General features: G+C 44.9%; 1 long non-coding RNA gene across 2 annotated transcripts in view; it reads right to left on the bottom strand.

The window, feature by feature from the left end:
* Nucleotides 1-283: 283 nt before the first annotated feature.
* LOC109323932 overlaps nt 284-18,755 on the bottom strand; it is a 25,345-nt gene continuing 6,873 nt past the window's right edge. The window contains exons 1-3 of one of the 2 annotated variants that reach the window (XR_002104790.1): nt 6,160-6,194; nt 5,604-5,743; nt 284-413 (exon numbers count right to left, since the gene is read on the bottom strand). This is a non-coding gene — a long non-coding RNA (uncharacterized LOC109323932). Of the gene's footprint in view, nt 414-5,603; nt 5,744-6,159; nt 6,195-18,755 lie in introns of those variants that run through there. The other variant, XR_002104789.1, reaches the window with a different exon arrangement.

Genomic DNA, 18,755 nt, shown 5'->3' with positions numbered 1-18,755 from the left:
TATCAGAGCAGTCCTTCCCCACTACCTCTCCTTAGTTTCTGTTTCCCTGTAAGCAAGCCCAGCTTTGAAACTTGATATGTTTTGAAGCTTTTGAAATGTTTTGACTGGCCTTGTTTTGTTTCAAGGCTGTTTTGAAGCCTTTTGTTTTGTTTCAAGCTCAAAACGAGTTGAAACAGCGTCAAAACAAAACACCCGGTGAAATTTTGTACAGCCTTATCTAAAACCCACTGAAGTCATTGAAACTTTCCCTATGAGCTTCAGATTCATCTTTTCTTTTGCACTGTGGGCAATACATCTTTTTAAATTATTGTCACCCTGCCGGTCCATGCAGCTGTTGAATTACATCAGCTTGTAAAGTCTTCTTGATGCCACTTCAAAATGGGGTTCAGGGGAAGGGACACAGCTGATAAACTCTGTAATAGAAAGCAGATCTACATATCCATGTCTCATCTTTCATTGAGAACATAGTGTTAGATATGTTGGTAGATTTGGGGGCCCAGAGGATCAGTTTTAACCTCAGTAAACACCTGTTCCTCAATTGCATTTGCATTCACTTTCAGGCCAATTTACACTACCCAGAGCAATACAAAGAGGCCTTAGAGTACATGTCCCCTCAGGATATAACCTCATTCTCTTACATAATTCATCTGTCTACAGATGGAAGGATAAACCTTTGTAACAGGATTTGACCACAACCATATTTCTAAATGTGACATTTTGTAGGGTAGTTAGGTTCACACAAATAAGCAGACCATAAAGGTGAGTGACTATCTTGTTTAAAATGTAATTCCTTCTGATTCCACCCTAGCTAGTTTTTAGTGACTCCCAGGGATTTCAGTTCTACAGGAATGAGACACATTTACATCCAATGATGCAATTTGCAGATAACAGACCAGTATATTTATATCTGAATTCTCTAGTTTGCTAACTCCACGCTGTGTGACTGAGGCTGTGGTACAGAATGAGGCACAGCCCTCTGCAGCTGCACACTCCACTGTGTCTGAGCAGAGCTTGGGTGGGGTGAAGACTTCAGCTCAGAGCATTTATTTTATTAAAAAATATGTTCTGGTGAATGAAATATGCAACCCTCACCCTCACCTCAGTGCAAAGGCCCTCTGAATCCTGTGAATGGCATGCAAAAAAGCAAACCCCTTCCTAACACTAAAGATGAGGAATGCAACATATCTGGTCTGTTGGGCTCAAAGGTGGGGTGGGGGGAGATGATTAATTATCAGTGAGGGAGGACGGCTGAAGAGGGTAAGTAAGCACCTCTAGGTATTTTGTTTTTGTTCTCTCTCTCTGTGTTCTTTAAATGAATCTTTATTGGATGGGACTCTACTGTAAACAATTCCAACAGCTTTGGAATCTTGTCTGAAGTCAGCAGCTCCCACCTTTTCTATCAGTGTTTGAAATCTACAGATGCCAGAGCCTTGCTTCATATTAGGCCAAAGACTGCTGCTTTTCAGGATCAGTACTACATTAACCTCAAAAGACTTGGAGGTTCAGAGAAGTGTTCCAAAATTCCCCAGGGAGGGGAGGAATTCCTAGTGCCATTGCGCTCAATGTGGGTTTGCCAGAGACCAAAATATCTGGAGCTAAGTCCTGGCCTAACTGAAATCCTTGATAAAATTCTCACTGAATTCTGTAAGGGCTACAGTCTTACCCCCTATATTTATCTGCAACTTGGGGGTCTACAGTGTTGTAAGGAAAGCATCTGCTGTGATCAAGTCAGGTTATACAAGCCAGGTGTATATGGGTGAGATAAGTTAGTACTTGGATGGGAGACTAACAAGGCTGATCACTCTAGGACAGGGGTGGGCAAAATACAGGCTGTGGGGCCCCTAAAAATTTAGAAAATTAATATTTATCTGCCCCTGGCTGCCTGTCAAAGACGACAGGAGACAGTGGCAGTAGGACCCAGGGGGAGCCAGCAGCAGGACTAAGCAGCTGCAGCAGCAAGGCCGGCCTGGCCCTGTGTCCCGCCCCCCACCAGCTGGAAGCTTCTGCCTGTCTGGAGGGAAACTCAGATTCAAAGAGGGGGGTGGGGGAGGAGGCAGGGGAGGACCGTGGATGATCACCCTAGCCCTCAGGGCCAGGCTGGGGTGGCTTCTGTGGTCCTGGTGCTGTAGCTGGGAACCATGTGGCACTGGAGCAGTCAGCGAATGGGGGGGGAGGGGGAAGGAGCAGAGAAATGGCTGTGGAAGGTGGCAGTGAGCGGGCACATGGAGCACAGCAACAGCAGGTGGGAGCATGGGGCCTGCACTGGTGCGCTGGAGCCAGCACCAGTGGGGCCCAGAGCAGGGCAGCAGGAGCACAGGGCTGGGTCAGCAGGAGCTCTATGGAGCCAGAGTGGCTCCCCTCTCTCCCTGCTGGTGCACCCCAGCCCAACTCCATAAAGCCCCTGATGGCCTGCACCCCACCTTGGGTCCCCGCTGGCGCTGACCCCAGTGTATTGGCATGGGCCCCATGCAGTGGTGGGGATGGGAAAGCAGCATGAGAAGGGCAGCATTCACAGATGGAAGGGGGAAGTGGCAGTGAGTGGGAGCACGATGCCTGCATTGGTGCCCCAGGGCCAGGAGTGGTAGGAGTGTGGAGCCCAGGCTTGTAGAAGCACTGGTGGGGCCTCTGCCTGCCATGTGGGGGGTGGGCTGTGGGCAAACCCTTCCCCTGCACACATGCCACAACCCTCCCCAGCTACCCTAACCCCCCACACACTCACAACCCCCCACAAACCTCATACCCATGCACAGCCCACACATCCACACACACCCATGTTCCCTCACCCCACATGCACACATGCCCACTCCCCTCACACCTAGCCACCCCACCACAAACCCCTCCACACACCCACACCCCATAAAAACACCCTCCCACAAGCCTATACCCATCCACCCAGACCCTACCACAATATACAAGAGTAAGACTTCATTTTAAGCTATTATACAATCACCTATGTGTACACTACACAAGCACATGTAAATCAGGACAAAAATATTTTTTAAACGAAATTAATGAATGTAGTTGTAGTACGTTTGATTTTTAGAATATAATTTGGTATTTTTGGGGTTCTGAGATGGCAAAACCCTTTGCTGAAAGGAGTACTTCCATGAGGCACAAGGGGGACTTCAGGTAGCAAAGGTCAGGGGTTAGGGGCAGGACTTCCAGTCCCAAGATGGCAATGAGGGGGCAGGGCACCTGTCAAGGGGCGGAGATACCCTTGCAGCCCTCGATGGCCAAAACTTGGTAAGTGGCCCTCCACCCAAAATAATTGTCTGCCCCTGCTTTAGGAATCGGTGTTGGTTGTAAACAGCCATCCTTCTGCAAGTCCAGACACACAGCACATTGGACACCTACGCAGATGCCCAACACCTGCTCTGATGCATGTTAATTAGCATGCATAGGAGAAGACTCTACTGAGTCTCTATTGAGTCTGCTGGAGTGTGCCCATTAGCATGCTCCAGCAGCCTCCATGTCTCATGTATTCAAAACTGCAGTGGGGGTACTTTAACTAAAGCTCAACAAAGCTTTAGTTAAAACTTTAGTTGAGCTTTAGTTAAAGTGCCCCTGCCACTATTTTGAAAAATGTGGGTGCTTTAGTGGGCATCTAATTAAAGCACCGCCCCTACCCCCACACCCTGGAGCACATGTAAAGACACCTATTGACTTTAGAGGGAAAGTGGAGTAGACATAGGACACACAGCATTTACTCCAGAAAAAATGCTGTTTTCTGGTGTAAAGTACTTACACCAGAAAATGTTTTTCTATGCAAACATAAAGTTTGAATGCACTTGTAACCATAAAGGCCTGATGGCATTTATTGTAATAGCATAGATCTTTACTTTGGCATCTTGGACAAATTCCATCTCAGCCTATCTGAATGTATTCTGGAGTTTCAAATGGATATTATGTTCTTTGCTTCCTGTCATAAACTTGACTGGTATTGATATCTTGCTTAAAAACCTGCTGTCTTTGAAACAGGAATTGTAAAGAGTTTTGGAATTACAAGGGTTTAAACATGCTATAGAACAGAGAGACTAAATCTCCTAAGAACTCAATACGTCCTCCTTTCCAGCAGGCCATGAGGAACTATTCCTCTCAGAATATTGGTGCTTTCGCTACTCTCCTGATCCCAAGGGCTAGGGACAGACATTCAAAAAGCCTGAGTCTGAATTGATTAAATCTTTGCAGGTTAGTTTAACTTGGCTAGGCTAAATCAGTTTTGTAATTGGACAGACATCCTAGAAATGCAGGCACATGCCTGCAGTGGCTCAGGCTAGATGCCAGGGGGCTCTAGAGCAGCCCTCCCTTCCTTCCAGAGCATGGATCTGGGGGGTATGTGGCTAGGTTCCCAGGACCTCTGACTAGCCCATCAGGGAATTCATAACTGCCTTTATCATCCAATTAAGAAAACAACAGAAGGACATTACTGGCTATCTGCTGATTCTACCCCTTGATTCTACCTGTTGATTCAGCACGACCATAGCCTGCATGTGGTCTGCTAGCTAATGCACAGACACCTCTCTACAAGGTAGAGGGGATGGGGAGATTCCTGCTTAACAAGAAGTGGTGAGTGGAGTGGGGAAGCAGCCCACAGTCTCTGGAGCTCCAGCAAGGGAGCAGAGGAGAGGCCAACCCTGCTGTGGAGCAGAGAGCCTGCCCAGCCCAGAGAGCATGCCAGGATGCTGGGGGTGTCTGGTTTATCTTATACCAGCAAGGGGTCTGAGACAGACATTGAATAAACTGTTTTGAGTCAAATCAGTTAAGTCTGATACTAAATTCATCCAGGGTTATCTCAAACCGGTTTCTGCCATTCTCACATTGGTTTACGTGCACTGAGCATCTGTTCTGTTACACGGTTAAACCAGTTTCTGATCACTTAAACTGGTTTGTGTGTAAAGTTTGTCCCTAACCTCCTAACTTTGTCATCCTGCTTTTAAAAAACAAGGCTTAATTCCCATGGGGGAGGGAGGAGGGGATTTTGTTCTAATATTAGATAGAGACTGTCTATCATAGTGTCCAAAAGTGTTCCTTGAATAAAAGTTTGCCTTTAATCTCTGTATAAAACAGATTTAGAAGTGGTATCCAGAGAAGCCCTTTGTCTGAACTGAGTGTAGAATTGCTGAAAATCATGTTCTGCCTGAGAGAAGGACTAGGGCAGACTGAAAGAAATCTCTTCCTAGCACCACAAGCTTATTATACATAATCTAAGATTTCATTGTTGCAACTTTGATGCATTTGAAGCAGTTTGATCACAAGGCAAAATTTACATTCCCCTCCTCCTAAAGCACAAACCTGTATCCTGCCAGCTAAGAAAGCATCTTCATGAGCTACAAAAGGTATAGAGTCTATGGCACCTATTTGAGCAGCAAGACGCACAGGTACACACAGGTACGCTTTTGTTTATTACAGTACTCAGCTCCTGTGGAAATATCAGGAGAATTGGATTTGGCTTAAAGCAAAACCCAAGGAAACCTGAGCACGGTGGTCTAACATGTTTAGGAGCCAGTGGGGAAGGTGCAGAATGTAGCGTATAGCATATTTGTAAAGGCCTGTTCTTGGAATTCTGAGCCCATAAATAACATTTGTTATAAGTTATTAGGTACCTGCCCCAAGGGCTGCCAGAAAAGAAATAAGCAGACCAAAGGAGCTTAAGCACATTCCAATCTGGGGAGGAGAAAGAGGCTGCAAAGACATCTCCAGCAGACTTACTGCAGTCCCTTTATGGGCCTTTCCTTTTTCTTACCTGGTAGGTAGAAGGGAAAGAAAATTATTTCTTTCTTTGTCAGTGGTGCAGACACAGCTTTTCTGCTGTGACCACACCTGCCATGGTGCTTTAAGCTAGACTGACAATAGCCAGAGGGTGTTTTGGTGATTGCTCATATCACAGGGAAGTGACAGTTATACATCACAGCATGTCAAGCTTTAGAGAAAACTCACAGCAACAAAGTGGAAGTATTTAGATCTGTGCAGAGATATTAGGTTTAGTTTCACCTGTACAGTATTTGAAGTCCATTTGAGGTAAATTGTCATTTACTAAAGCTGAGAAACAGAAGACAAAGTGCTGCAAGTTGATGGATGTCTCCCCGAGAGGCCTCAAACCAGACACAGATAAAAAAAACTGATCACGATAAAAGATATGCCTACCTCTTGTTCACTTACCTCAGCAGCTCCAGAGAAAGAAAATAAGCTTCCCCCTACTTCTTCCTTGAAAGGAAAAGTTTAATCCAAAACATCATGAAGCAGAATGCTCTTTCAATCCTGCATTCAGTGATCAATCTAATTTCTGTGCTTGTGAACAAGGAGGCAAATACCCCATGTCTTTGAGTTTAGGGCACTGTGCATATTCATTCTTGAATTGATGCACAATCATTCTGGTAACAGAAGTATAAGACCTGGGCTTCCACACAGATTATAATTTGGAATAAATTGCATTCTTAAAATGTCCCAGCTGTGTGAATTAGTGGCACTGTGGCATTCACATCATGTTAACAGTGACAGAATGCTCCTGTCCACTCTTAGGCTGCTATCAGACATTAATAGATTTGTGTTTTTGGGGAACGGGACATTAAATTCCACAAACCCCAACTACACAGCTGCCAACTGCAAGGGGGCTAGGGGGAGAGGTCACCTACAGGTGGAGAGTGAGAAGCTGCCTGCTCTGCAGCTGGGAATGTAGAAAAGCAGTTAGGGCTCCCAGCTGCATGCTAGCTGCACACCAGCTTTTATATGACCCCGGGCATAGCGAGCCCAACAAAAAGGAAGCCTTCCCCTGATGTTGAGCTCACAGTGCCCCAGAACATTAAAAGGTGGGCATGCAGCTGCTAACAGTGGGGAGAGGCTCCCTGATGCCAGACTCACAATGCCCCCATAGTCCAGCTGGGGATGGGGAAGCTTTCCCATCCCTTGCTGCTTGTGCAGGCACCTCTAAACTAGTACATGCAGCTGGGCATGGAAAAAGCTCCCACAGCCCCAAATGCTTGTACTGGGTACTGTTTTAAAGGGGCACATGCAGCTGCCCCACCCCCAGCTGCACTTAATCTTTTAAAGAACTGTCTGGTGCTAGCGACTGCAGATGAGAGAGCTTTTCCATCCCTGCTGGTTGTGTGGGTGCCTCTTTAAGTCAGTGAGTGCAGCTGGGGATGGAAGAGACTCCTTCATCCCCCACTACATGCCCAGCATCCTCAGGTATAAAGCACGGAGCAGCTGAGTTCAGGACCTGAAGCTGTGCCTAGCCTAACCTGTCTCAATCCTCCTGCCTCACTCTCCCCAGGGCTGCCTTGTGCGAGATTCCAACACTCATTTAAGTGTTGGGATTTGACACCAAGTAGCGCCATCCCAATTTGGACCCAATCTGTCCCCGCCTGATCCTGAGGATCAGGCAGGGGAGAGCTGTGTCCCACAATCTGAAATTTCCTTGAGGTGCACTGAAATGTGGCACTTTAAAGGACCTTTTGGAGCCTGTAGGGCAAGGCTTTTTAAGTTGCTGAGTTTTAGTGAGTCAGCCCAGGACAGCCTCCAGTCAAGTTCTAGGCTCAGCGCTGCCCAGATCCTGTGGCTGATAGTCAGCTGATTGTCAGCACTGGAATGACAGCATACCACATGTTCAGCTTATGGTGCCATACAAACCAGCCTCAAAAATGTCACACATTTTTCAAGTAATATCTCTATGCTTGGTTTGCAATTTTACGACACCATAAATTCCATGAATGTGTGGCCAGTTGCTATTTCTGGAGTGATTAACACCTTGATTGCACAAGAAATATAATGTGTACCAGGGGCCTAAATGAAGTCTGCAATCCTTTGGGGAAAAAGGGTGCTTCTTATATTACCCCCCAAAGAAGGTAGAGAAGTGCAAATGATCACTAATTTGCTGGAAAATAAGTCCAGCAATGCATTTATTCAAAACAGTGGCTTGTTCCATTTATAATTATTTGCATTCAATGAACAAATATTTTAGTAATGAAAATGACAATTCCCCCACCATAGGGAAAGAAGGCTTCTCAGTTTTCTTCACATTTCCTTGGAGAAACTGTCCTGTTTTCAGTGCCATGTTGAAATATTACTGATTTGTATTTCAGCAGTGCCTTGAGGCCTCACTCAGGGGTTCTGTTGTGTGAGGTACCGTTCCACGGTGCATACACAACAGATCTCTAGAAGAAAAAAGTATTTTCTCTTGCTCCTGCCTCAGTGATAGAACACTATTCCAATCTGCAAAATGGGTAAGAATGCTACAGGCTTCTTTGTAAAGTGCTTGCAGTTCTACTGATGAAAAGTTCCAGCTAAGAGTGTGGACACATTGAACAATTGACTCGTTCCCAGATATCACTGGTTGGGAACTAGTTCACCATTGTCACAGGTCAGAGGTATCCACAAGTCCATTGTGGGGGGAGGAGGAAAAGGAGAAATGCTTGCACCAATGCTTTGGAGATCCCATAGATTCATAGATTAGTAGGTGACCTGTGTTTGGGGTTTTTAACTTTTTTCACTTTCACTTCTCTCCTAAACATTAGTTAGAGAGAAGGGAAAGTGAAAAAAGTGCAGTGAAGTTCATAAGCCTTCACTTGATCAAACTCTGTGGTGTGCTTGCCCGACTTGGGGTGCCTGAGAGGGAGGGAGTGCTTTGACCCAATTTTTTGGGGTTTCCCAGGGTGAGGTGGAGACATGATGTGGGGCTTTGGTCAAGTAGAAGTGAAGACACAGCTGTTTTTTAGAAAGATAGATAGCTTTTATTGAAGCAGTGCAAGGGAGTTCATTGATATAAAGTGCCATGTAAAAGAAAAAAAAAAGGAAGCAGTAGGGTTCTGACTACATACAGAGGGTTCAATTGCAACAACCTGGGTGGCGGGGGCAGGGGGTGGCTGGGGAGGGGAGGCATTAAGGGTGGTGAGTAATGATGCAGTGTTGGATGTCTGGAGGACCGGCCAGACCTGTGTCATAGAACACCTGGTATCTACACAACAGTGAATAACTTCAGAAGAGTAGTTAGTTTTCCTGGTACAATTTTGAGCCATTCCAGGCAGGTTTAAATCACAGATCTGTCTGCTTCAGATTTAAACTGCATTTAAAACAGTTTAAGTGCTGTGTGTGTCCATACTCTCTGGTTTCGGATCATTTCCCAGTTTCATTAACAGTGAGATTCACCCCCTTGAGAAACTCTCTGAAGACAGCAGAAACTACAGTGATATATGTAACATGATGCCAAGCATTTTCCAAGTCTGATACCAATCAGCTCTGCTTTCTCATTGGAGAGTGAGACACATAATTTATGGAGATTGTTTGCATATAGGTTTTGCTTGTAAAAATGAATCAATTATATGAAAGGGATATGATAGCTTCTGCACCATTTCTATGTAAGTTACATTTCCTGGTAATAGCTCTGTGCTTCATGTACACACCTGGTGAGGTACGTTTTCATGGCTTCTGGCAATGGGTAATTTCTGAAGAAGTGAGAGTTTGCCAAGAAAGGTTTAATATCAATTATTGTTGGCCCATGCCCATTCCCTGTGCCAACTGAAAATAACCATACACAAACTCACACTCTCTCCGTTGTACAGTAAGCCAGTTAGAAAAGGAGGTGGTTTTAATTACAGCAAAATCAAAACACTATAATTGGAATCCAGCTGTGCAGCCCCTAAAGCACTGTATAAAAGAAATATGTCAGCTTGATAAGGGAAGACTAAATGGAGTCTGGATCTGGTAAAACCATGATTTGCTGCTTAAGACAGAGGAATGCAGATCCACTGGCTTAGGAGCAGACTGTACAGTCTACTGACAGCCAGACAGATTGGACATAAAAGGACCAGATGATGGGGACCTGTCTTTCATTGATGTAGACAGCACATTCCACCCCAGGCACAATTGCTAGTTTGCAGCAAGGGGAATAACAATGTCTGATTTTCCTTTAATTTTGAACAGTCCCAGAGGCAGCCCCAGACATGCCTATCCCTGACAAGGAAATCTATGTGGGAGGCAGCAGTACAAGTTGTAGGAGGTCCATTTACTAACTGTATGTCTGGAAGTGTAGAGAAGGAAAACATGATACCCTGAAAACATTTCCTGACTAAGGAACAAGATGGTGGGTACAGTGGTCTTCAGTAGCAAACTGGGTACATATCAGCTCTGAGTACATGCTGTCAGGGAAACCAGTTTAGTCAACACATATGATTAATAGATTCATAGAAGTTAGGGGCTGGAAGGCACCTCAGAGATCATCAGGTCCAGCCCCGTGCTCAAGGCAGGAAAGACTGCTGAGGTCAGATGACCCCAGCAAGGTGTGCATCCAGTCGTCTTTTGAAGATACCCAGAGACGGTGATTATATCACCTCTGGCGGGAGTCTATTCCAGACTCTGGGCACATAAACCATAAAGAAGTTTTTCCTAATGTCTAATCTGAAGCCATCCTCTATTAGTGTATGACTATTATTCCTAGTCTTCCCTTGGGATGCCTTGGTGAACAGGTGTTCTCCTAGCCCCTGATGTTATTCATTGCTTATATACTTAAAGGCTGCCACCAAGTCCCCTCTGAGTTTTCTCTTCTCCAGGCTGAACAGTCCTAAGTCTCTCAACCTCTCCTTGTATGGTCTGTTTCCAGACTTCTAATCATTCATGTGGCCTTCCTTTGGGCTCTTTGCAGCTTCTCCACATCCCTCTTGAACTGCGGCACCCAGAACTGGACACAGTACTCCAGCTGCAGCCTTACCAATGCTGAGTGAGCGGGAGGATGACATCCTTTGCCTTGCTTGTGATGCATGCCAGAGTGTTGTTCACTTTGACAGCTATAGCATTGCACTGGTGGCTCATGTTCATTTTATGGTCGATCGTGACCAAGTCTCTTTTGGTTGTGATGATGACTAATGTAGCACAACTGAGCCTGTAATTATATTGTGGGTTATTTTTCTACAGATGGAGCACTTTACATTTCTTGGTGTTAACCATCATCAGGTTTAGATCCGCCCACTTTACAAACTTGTCCAGGTCAGCCTGTATCCTCAACCTGTCTTCCAGTGGAACTGCACTTCTCCATAACTTGGTGTCATCTGCAAACTTTGCCAGTACACTTTCCACACCTGTGTCCAAATCATTGATGAAAATGTTAAAAAGCACTGGTCCAAGTACTGAACCTTGACGGACACCACTGGTCACCTTTTGCTATGTTGACTTGGTCCATTTATTAACACTCTCTGTACCTGACCTTGGAGCCAGTTTTCTAGCCACTGGACCATTAAGTTGTTGAGGCCACAACTTGCCAATTTTACCTTGAGTACACTGTGGGAGACCAAATCAAAAGCCTTTTTGAAATTCAACTATATGACATTGACCTCATCTCCAAGTATATGATGTTGACTTCTTGATGGCCTACATCCTCTTCATCCTGACATCAAAGTAGAATTATAATCATACCCCGGAGACAAGCAGGCTTGTACCAGACTTCTACAATGCTTGGAGTCACTGGCAAAGCCCTGAACATCAGTCAGATCTAAATCTATCTTATTTATATTCCACCTACCTACTCCGGTATCTAGAGTTGGGTCTGAAACACCAAATTCAAACCTGGATCTGTGCCTCCCTAAACTACAGAGGGTTCAGATCTAGGGCTTTGGTTTTCTTTATTCCTAAGTGTGGCCAGATTAGCAGGCTCACACACTTGGAGAAAAATAAGTTACTGACATCAGAAGTGTCATAATTTTTTCTTAGTTGTCCCCATCTGAGTGCTTAGCATGTACAATCCTGCTTAGTTTACAACATTTAACAGGATCTTAGGCTTGTTTTAAGAGAGCCAGAACAATTACAGCCAGAAGAGGCATTGATTTATCCTTTCTTCCTTTATTCCCATCCATCAGTTCAGCAGCAACCATGGAACCAAATTATATCTTCCATGGTTTAGCATTTGCCAAGTGTTTGACCACAAATGGGATCAAGATAGGCAGTAACTCAAACCACTGCAAGTAAGTAGAATGTAGAGAAGATTTAGGACATCAACACTAAACTCTTGATATTCTTAAGCTTTGGGGTAGCAGATGCCCAGAAGAGGCAGGGCTGCTGATAGAAAGCTGTTTCTCAGCCCCTTTTGACTGATATTGCCAATGTGAACCCTGGGGACAGAAGTAGGGGAGATTGTTAGGTAAGAAGTCATCCTCTTTCTCTTTCACTGCAAGAAACTGGGATGTATTACTTATTCACTATTCCCTCCATCCTCAGTTCCTCCTACCTCTTTTTCCCTTCCATCTCCCCACTGCTCCCCAACTTTACATCGTGGAACCAGGGTTAATTCTACTGGGTACGTTCTCCCTTTTATCCCTACTCTGCTGCCATTATACATAGAGAGGGAAGAAGTGATTGTTTTTGCTACTCTTAGGGACTCCCCATGTTTCAGCCTCATCTCCCACTTCAGCCCTTATCCCTCCCCTTTTTTGTTCTTTTGCCTTCTCCCTTTCCAAATCCCACCACTTTCCTTTCATGTTCTAGCCATTCCACAATTTGCCCACTGTACTGAGGGCCCCTTCTGAATGCTCTCAAAGCACTGACTAGGTATTTCACACAGGCTCTTGATCATGTCTGTCAGTCTTGTGTTCCTGTTATATATACCTGTCATTTGATTTCATGACAGATGACATGTGGGGAATTACAGACACCCACCCCGACTTCACAGATTCCTGTGGCCACCTATGATATCTGCAAGTTCCATGGTCCATTGCTACATATAATTTCAGGTAAATGTTCTTCCCGATTCCTTTATTTCCTGAAATCAACCTGTGTTTACAGAAATATCCAATGTGCATCCATTGGTTTGGTTTTAGAATCACTCTCATGGGCCCCCCAAGCCATGTAGTGACCTCAGCCGCTACCTCGTAACTTTTCTAAGCAGGTCAGAATATACAACTGGGGCCATATTTTTTGAAAGGGCTCAGCCCCAGTTTGCATACCAAAAATGGGTGAAAGCAGCTCTGTATGTTTGTCACTGAGCTGCTTTGAACTTTGGGTCATAAGTACCTTGTAACATCTGGTCATGAGAACCTCTGATTTTGGACATTTTTGAAAAATGTGACTGTGTTTAATTGCCTAAATAGGATGTAAATCTCATTTGCAAAATCTGCCTTGTGGTTGTTTACAGATAATCCCTGGTGCAGTTAATTCAGTTAAGATCAAATCTGTTTGGATTACTGGGATAATGTGATCTCTCAGTCCAGTCTGCGCCTTGGAAATAACAGAATCTGAACAAAATTCATCATGTCTTGGACTCTGCTTTAGATAGAATTCAAGAAGTAGGAGCAAGTACACAGTGCTATTGTGATTGCAGGTTATTGAGATTTAAAGCTGGGTCATTTCAAGGTCAATATTCTCTCTTAAAAACAAACACCCCACTCTCCCAGGAATTATTTTAGAAGGCAAGGAAGGAAACAATTTTGGAGCAAAACCAGTGAAAGATAAATTAAAATATGCTTTAAATTGGTACACAAAATAAATAGCTTGTTTTCAACTCATTGCCATTCATTTAAGAATCACCCTGTAAGACAAAAGCATCAGACCGATTATTTGTTCATTCTGCTGTTGTGATGTTTGGTCTGCCTATTGCAAATTAATATAAGGTGGTGTTGCAGCATCCTGAGACTACATTCCATGAGCCTCATGAAACTTCAAAATTTTTATCAATCTTGAAAGCAATGTATATAAAGTATGGACTTCCTATGTATAGGGACCTACATAACTTGTGGCAAGAGAAAACAATTTTCATGGCTTGGTCATGGCCTGAAGAGCTGATTTCAAGGTCATTTCACTCTCCCCTCAGTGCTGATTGGTGGAGAGGCCCTGGGGGGAGGATGGATGAAGGAGCAGCCTTGGCCAGTGCCTTCCCCTCCTGGGTGGGCAGCGAGGCTGGGCTTCAGCAGCAGTAAGGACCACTGGCTCCCAATGGGGAGCCAGCATTTTATTTTTATCAAAGTTTTTTCTTTTAGGTTGATTTTCTGGGAAACCATGGCCAATGCCATTTTTTCATGGCAACTGCAGAGATCATCATTTTTTGCAGTTTCCGCAAAAACTGAAAAATCCTGACTTAAGTAGGGGCCTTCCTATGAGCATACTGTAGCAGACCTGGAGAACTCTGATCAAGCTGCAGCCTTCAGTTAATAAGTGTTGTTATATTTATATTAAAACAGTACACATATAGCCATTCATTGTACAGTGAACAGGAACACAAACAAAAAAAATGCTATTTTGACAGATAAAAGTTAGGAAATGCTTCCAAGGCTAAAGTGAAAGGGCCTGACCATAAGCCCTTTGAAGTCTTTTTTCACTGACTCCAATGCATTCTGGATCAGGATAAGGCTGATGCTAAACTGAGTTGGAACTGAGTAGTCCAAAAATGGGGGTAGTTTTTAGAAAACCATCCATGCTATTGTATGATGAACTCGATAATTTTTTTGTTACAGTTTATAGCACTGATTACATGCTATGCATAAAATCATGTAGCACCTATATTAGGATTTCTGATGGAAAAGCTCTAAGAACTTTAAAAAGGAAATGGTAATATTTATTTCATTTGTATGATTGAGCACCGGAGGTAAAGTGTGCACCCAAGGTCAAAGAAGAGGTCACTGGTAGTGACAGTCCCAGTTTTCCATTTACCACATGGAGGGGATGCTAAATTTAATAGAAAAAACTCCAAACTAAAAACAAAACACAACAAATTCTGTGGCTTTATGTGCCCACATGGAAAAGCTATGGTGTAATGGTAAGCTTATTACAGTCAGGTTACCATCTTAAATTGAAAAACAGTGGAGCCAGATATATCCTCTGGGATGTCCACAGGAAATACACACCCAAGAACTGTATATTGGAATCATGCACATACTAAAGACCATTGATTTGACTGCAAATAAACAGCTTTTAAATAGAAAGAAATTTAAAAGAAACAGACAGTAGAACTGGGAAGGACCTGCTTGGGTTATCCAGGCCAGCCCCTAGCAGCAAGACAACACTCTTCTCTAGACCAGTGGTTTTCAACCTTTTTATACCATGACCCCTTTGTAAACATTGATGGCCTGTCCTGACCCAGTGTCCCTCACTCCTGACCCACTGCCCCCAGCCCCAGCCCCCCAGTGCGTGGCGCAGGGGGTCCCAAGCAGCCCCTCAAAGGCTGGAACTGTGACAGCCCAAAAGGGAAAGGCTCCATTTTTAAAGTTTGTTGATTTTTTTTTTAAAGTTTGTTTGCGACCCTTTCATATATGCTCACAACCAACTTTTGGGTTGTGACCCATGGGTTGAGAAACACTGCTCTAGACTGATTTTTTTGGGGTGTGTTATATGGTCTTCACTTGGCCCCTTCTAGTATCAGAGCCTCTGTGGCAAATTATTTCATTTCATTGGCCTGTCAGCTTTCCTAATGTTTACTGGTTTCAGGACACAGTAGCCTAAGGACTGTTTATATTATGTAGTTATATTATGGGGCTGCTGCTGGTAGCATAAAGTGGGGTGGGAGAGAGGGGCATGTGCTCTGGGCACTGCCTAAGGAAGAGGCACAGAAAGAGAGGGGGGTGGGGGGTGCCTTACTCTAGATCCCCACCTAGCTTGCACTTCCTGACTGCACACTGCCATAGTGTGGACAGTATGTGTCAGAGATGGGGTGGCCATCAGAGAGGACAGTCTGGTTGTCCTCTGTCTTCTACTGATATGAAACTGGATGCCTTTATGTCCTCTATTTTTCTCTTGAAGAGAAAATCAAAAAGGCGTCAGGTTTTGTATCATTAGAGGACAGAGTAACAGAAAACTGGAATGTCCTCTATGATGGCCATCCTAGTCATAAAGCACAAGGCTTTCTGGGGACTGTGGTTTTGTAGAGTGGCAAAAATTCACTGCTGCTGGGAGGAAAGAGAGGGAAGAGAATTGATCCTATTTTTTGCTACTGAAAAAAATCAGCAATTTTGCCCACCCTCCCCCATGGGTTTCAACAGCAAAAAAACCCAAAAAACCCCCGGTAAAAGTGCCTAGCAGTAGCAGTGATCCCCAGTGCTACTTAAGAACTAGAGTTCCCAGAATGCCTTGCAATCCATGACACAGCCATATTTGCTCTTTGCTGCTGCTGCTATGGGCTAACTTGTGTGGTAGGGTAAGAGAAAGAGAGAGAGAGAGATCTGCTTTGGGCACTTTATTTATGTGACACGCCTCTGGCTGCTGCTACCAGTTTTGCATGCCCCCAAAGTGGAGATGTGGAATACAGCAGCACATGTGTGTGTGTGTTAGAAGCAGTCAATTTAGCTGCTCCATCTCCTTGAATGAGAGTTTAGCCAGCAGAGAAGAACTCGATATTCAAAAGCAGATGGGGGATGAAGCTGAAGTTGGTTATTTATTCCCTGTTCTTTATTCCCAGTTCCTTATTCCTGGTTCCTTTTTCAAAGCTAATCTAGACCCCATATAAACTTGTTGTTAATGAATTACACATCATAAAGAGAAATAATTTAATTAGCAATGTATATATACTAATTAATATGTAAAATAATATCCCACATCAAGTACAGAGTCCTAAATGAAGGTCAGATTAGGATGGGATTATGGGGCAAAATACTTCTTGTGCCATCCCAAACTTCCTGTTGATGCCACTGGAGGCCTGTCCCAAAGAACCCTGACCACAGTCCTGCCCGGCCCAAAGCACGATTTGGCCATGCCAGGCTGCCAACGGACAGCCCCCATGCCCACTGTACTAAGTATAATGTCTTGAATAAGGAACTGGCTTTTGGGCTCAGGTATCCAGGTTGTAGCCATATTAGTCTAAAGGAAAAGGCAATCAGGACTCATAGTAGAGATGATATCTTTTATTAGACCAATAAGAGTTTTGCAAAAAAAATTTCTTTAATTGCAAGCTTTTGGGCAGAAACACCCTTCATCAGGCATCGGAGAAAAGATTGTAAAAGTTCTTCTAGGTAGAAATGAAAGTTCATATTTCATACGATTTCACAGAGGAGTCAATAGATGGAAAACTCCTCTGAGCAGGCAGTTCATAGCTGGTATGGAGCCTCTCACCTTCTGTGAGGATCTGCGATGATGCAAATTACCTTGAAACAAAGGCAGGAGCAGGTGACCCTGGTGAGGTGACTGTCTAGTCTCCTCTTGAAAAACTCTACGGTAGGTGACTGCTCCATCTCTGGAGGGAGTTTATCCCACAGTCTGGACACCCTAACTGTGAAGAAGTTTTTCCTGGTATTAAGCCTGAAGCAGCCTTCCAGGAGTTTGTATCCACTGATCCTGGTCTTTCCCAGGGATGCCCTAGTGAACAGCTGTTTACCAAGCTCCTGATGCACTCCTCTGGTATAGCAGTAAGCTGTTATCAAGTCCCCTCTCAACCTTCTCCTCTTTAGGCTACAGAAGCTCAGGTTCCTCAGTCTTTTCTTGTATGGCTTGCCTTGTAAGTCCCTGATCACATGGGTGGCTCTTCTCTGGACCCTCTCAAATTTTTCCACATCGTTATTGAAGTGTGACGCCCAGAACTGGACACAGTACTACAACTGCAGTCTCACCAGTGCTGAGTACAGTGGGAGCATCACTTAGTTTTACACAAGATGCATCGGTTGATGCAAGCCAGTGTGTTGTTTCCCCTCCTAACCACCGCCTCACACTGACGGCTCATATTCATACGATGGTCAATCATTACTCCTAGGTCCCTTTTGGCCATAGTGCAAGTCAAGCCCCCATGCCCACTTTGGGTTCCTTGATAATGACCCATGCTTTCGGGCAGGGGACTTGCTGGGGTGGGATGGGCTTCATCTCTCTCCTAAAGGCAAACGTGTCTTCTCTTCCAGGTTTGCTGATCTCTTACAGTGAGCTTTAAACTAGGCTTGCCGGGGGCTGCAGGAAGACGAGGAGACGCCATCCAAGCAAGACAGGTGACAAAGGCAAGGAGTCCTAAGGTAAGGAATGGGGGTCCAGACAGTCTCCCTAAATGGGGTGTGCCACACACAGTCTTGCAAGGCCTTAAATGCCTATATACCAATGCTCGCAGTATGGGGAATAAACAGGAGGAATTCGCCCTCAGAATAGCTCGTTCAAACCCAGATGTCATAGGGCTAACAGAAACGTGGTGGGATTCGTCCCATAACTGGGCAGTTAGCATTAGGGGCTATAGGCTTTACAGGCGGGATAGAGAAGGAAGGGAAGGTGGGGTCGTGGTGCTCTATGTCAAGGAGCAATACACATCCTCTGCCAGCAGAATGGGGTCAGAGGAAGGGCAGGCTGAAGTGCTCTGGGTTAAGATTCAAGGGGGCCATGGGGAGAGCGATTTGACGGTGGAGGTCTACTACAGACCCCCCAACCAAGGGGAGGAGCTGGACTGGGAATTTCCGCGCCAGCTTGCAGAGGCACTTAAGGCAAGGGATGTAGTTGTCATGGGTGATTTTAATTACCTGGACATCTGCTGGGAGGAACAGTCAGCCAGGACGGACCATTCCAGGAGGTTCCTGGCTGAGATACAGGACTTTCACTTAATTCAGGAGGTACACGGTCCCACCAGAGGAAATGCCCTGTGATGACCTGGTAAGGGGCCTCTAGGTTCTTGACCACCTGGGCGATAGCGATCATCGCTTGCTGGAATTCACCATCCAGTGCAGGGTGCCAAGGGCCTGCAGCAAGACATCGACATCATCAGGGCTGGAAGGGACCTCGGGAGATCATCGAGTCCAGCCCCCTGCCCAAAGAGCAGGAAGTCAGCTGGGGTCATAGGATCCCAGCAAGATAAGCATCCAATTTACTCTTGAAGGTGTTCAATGTAG

The sequence above is a fragment of the Crocodylus porosus genome, unplaced genomic scaffold, assembly GCF_001723895.1.
Source record: "Crocodylus porosus isolate Cpor-Errol unplaced genomic scaffold, CroPor_comp1, whole genome shotgun sequence".
Taxonomy (NCBI): Eukaryota; Metazoa; Chordata; order Crocodylia; family Crocodylidae; genus Crocodylus; species Crocodylus porosus.
This window is presented reverse-complemented; position numbering and strand designations above follow the sequence as displayed.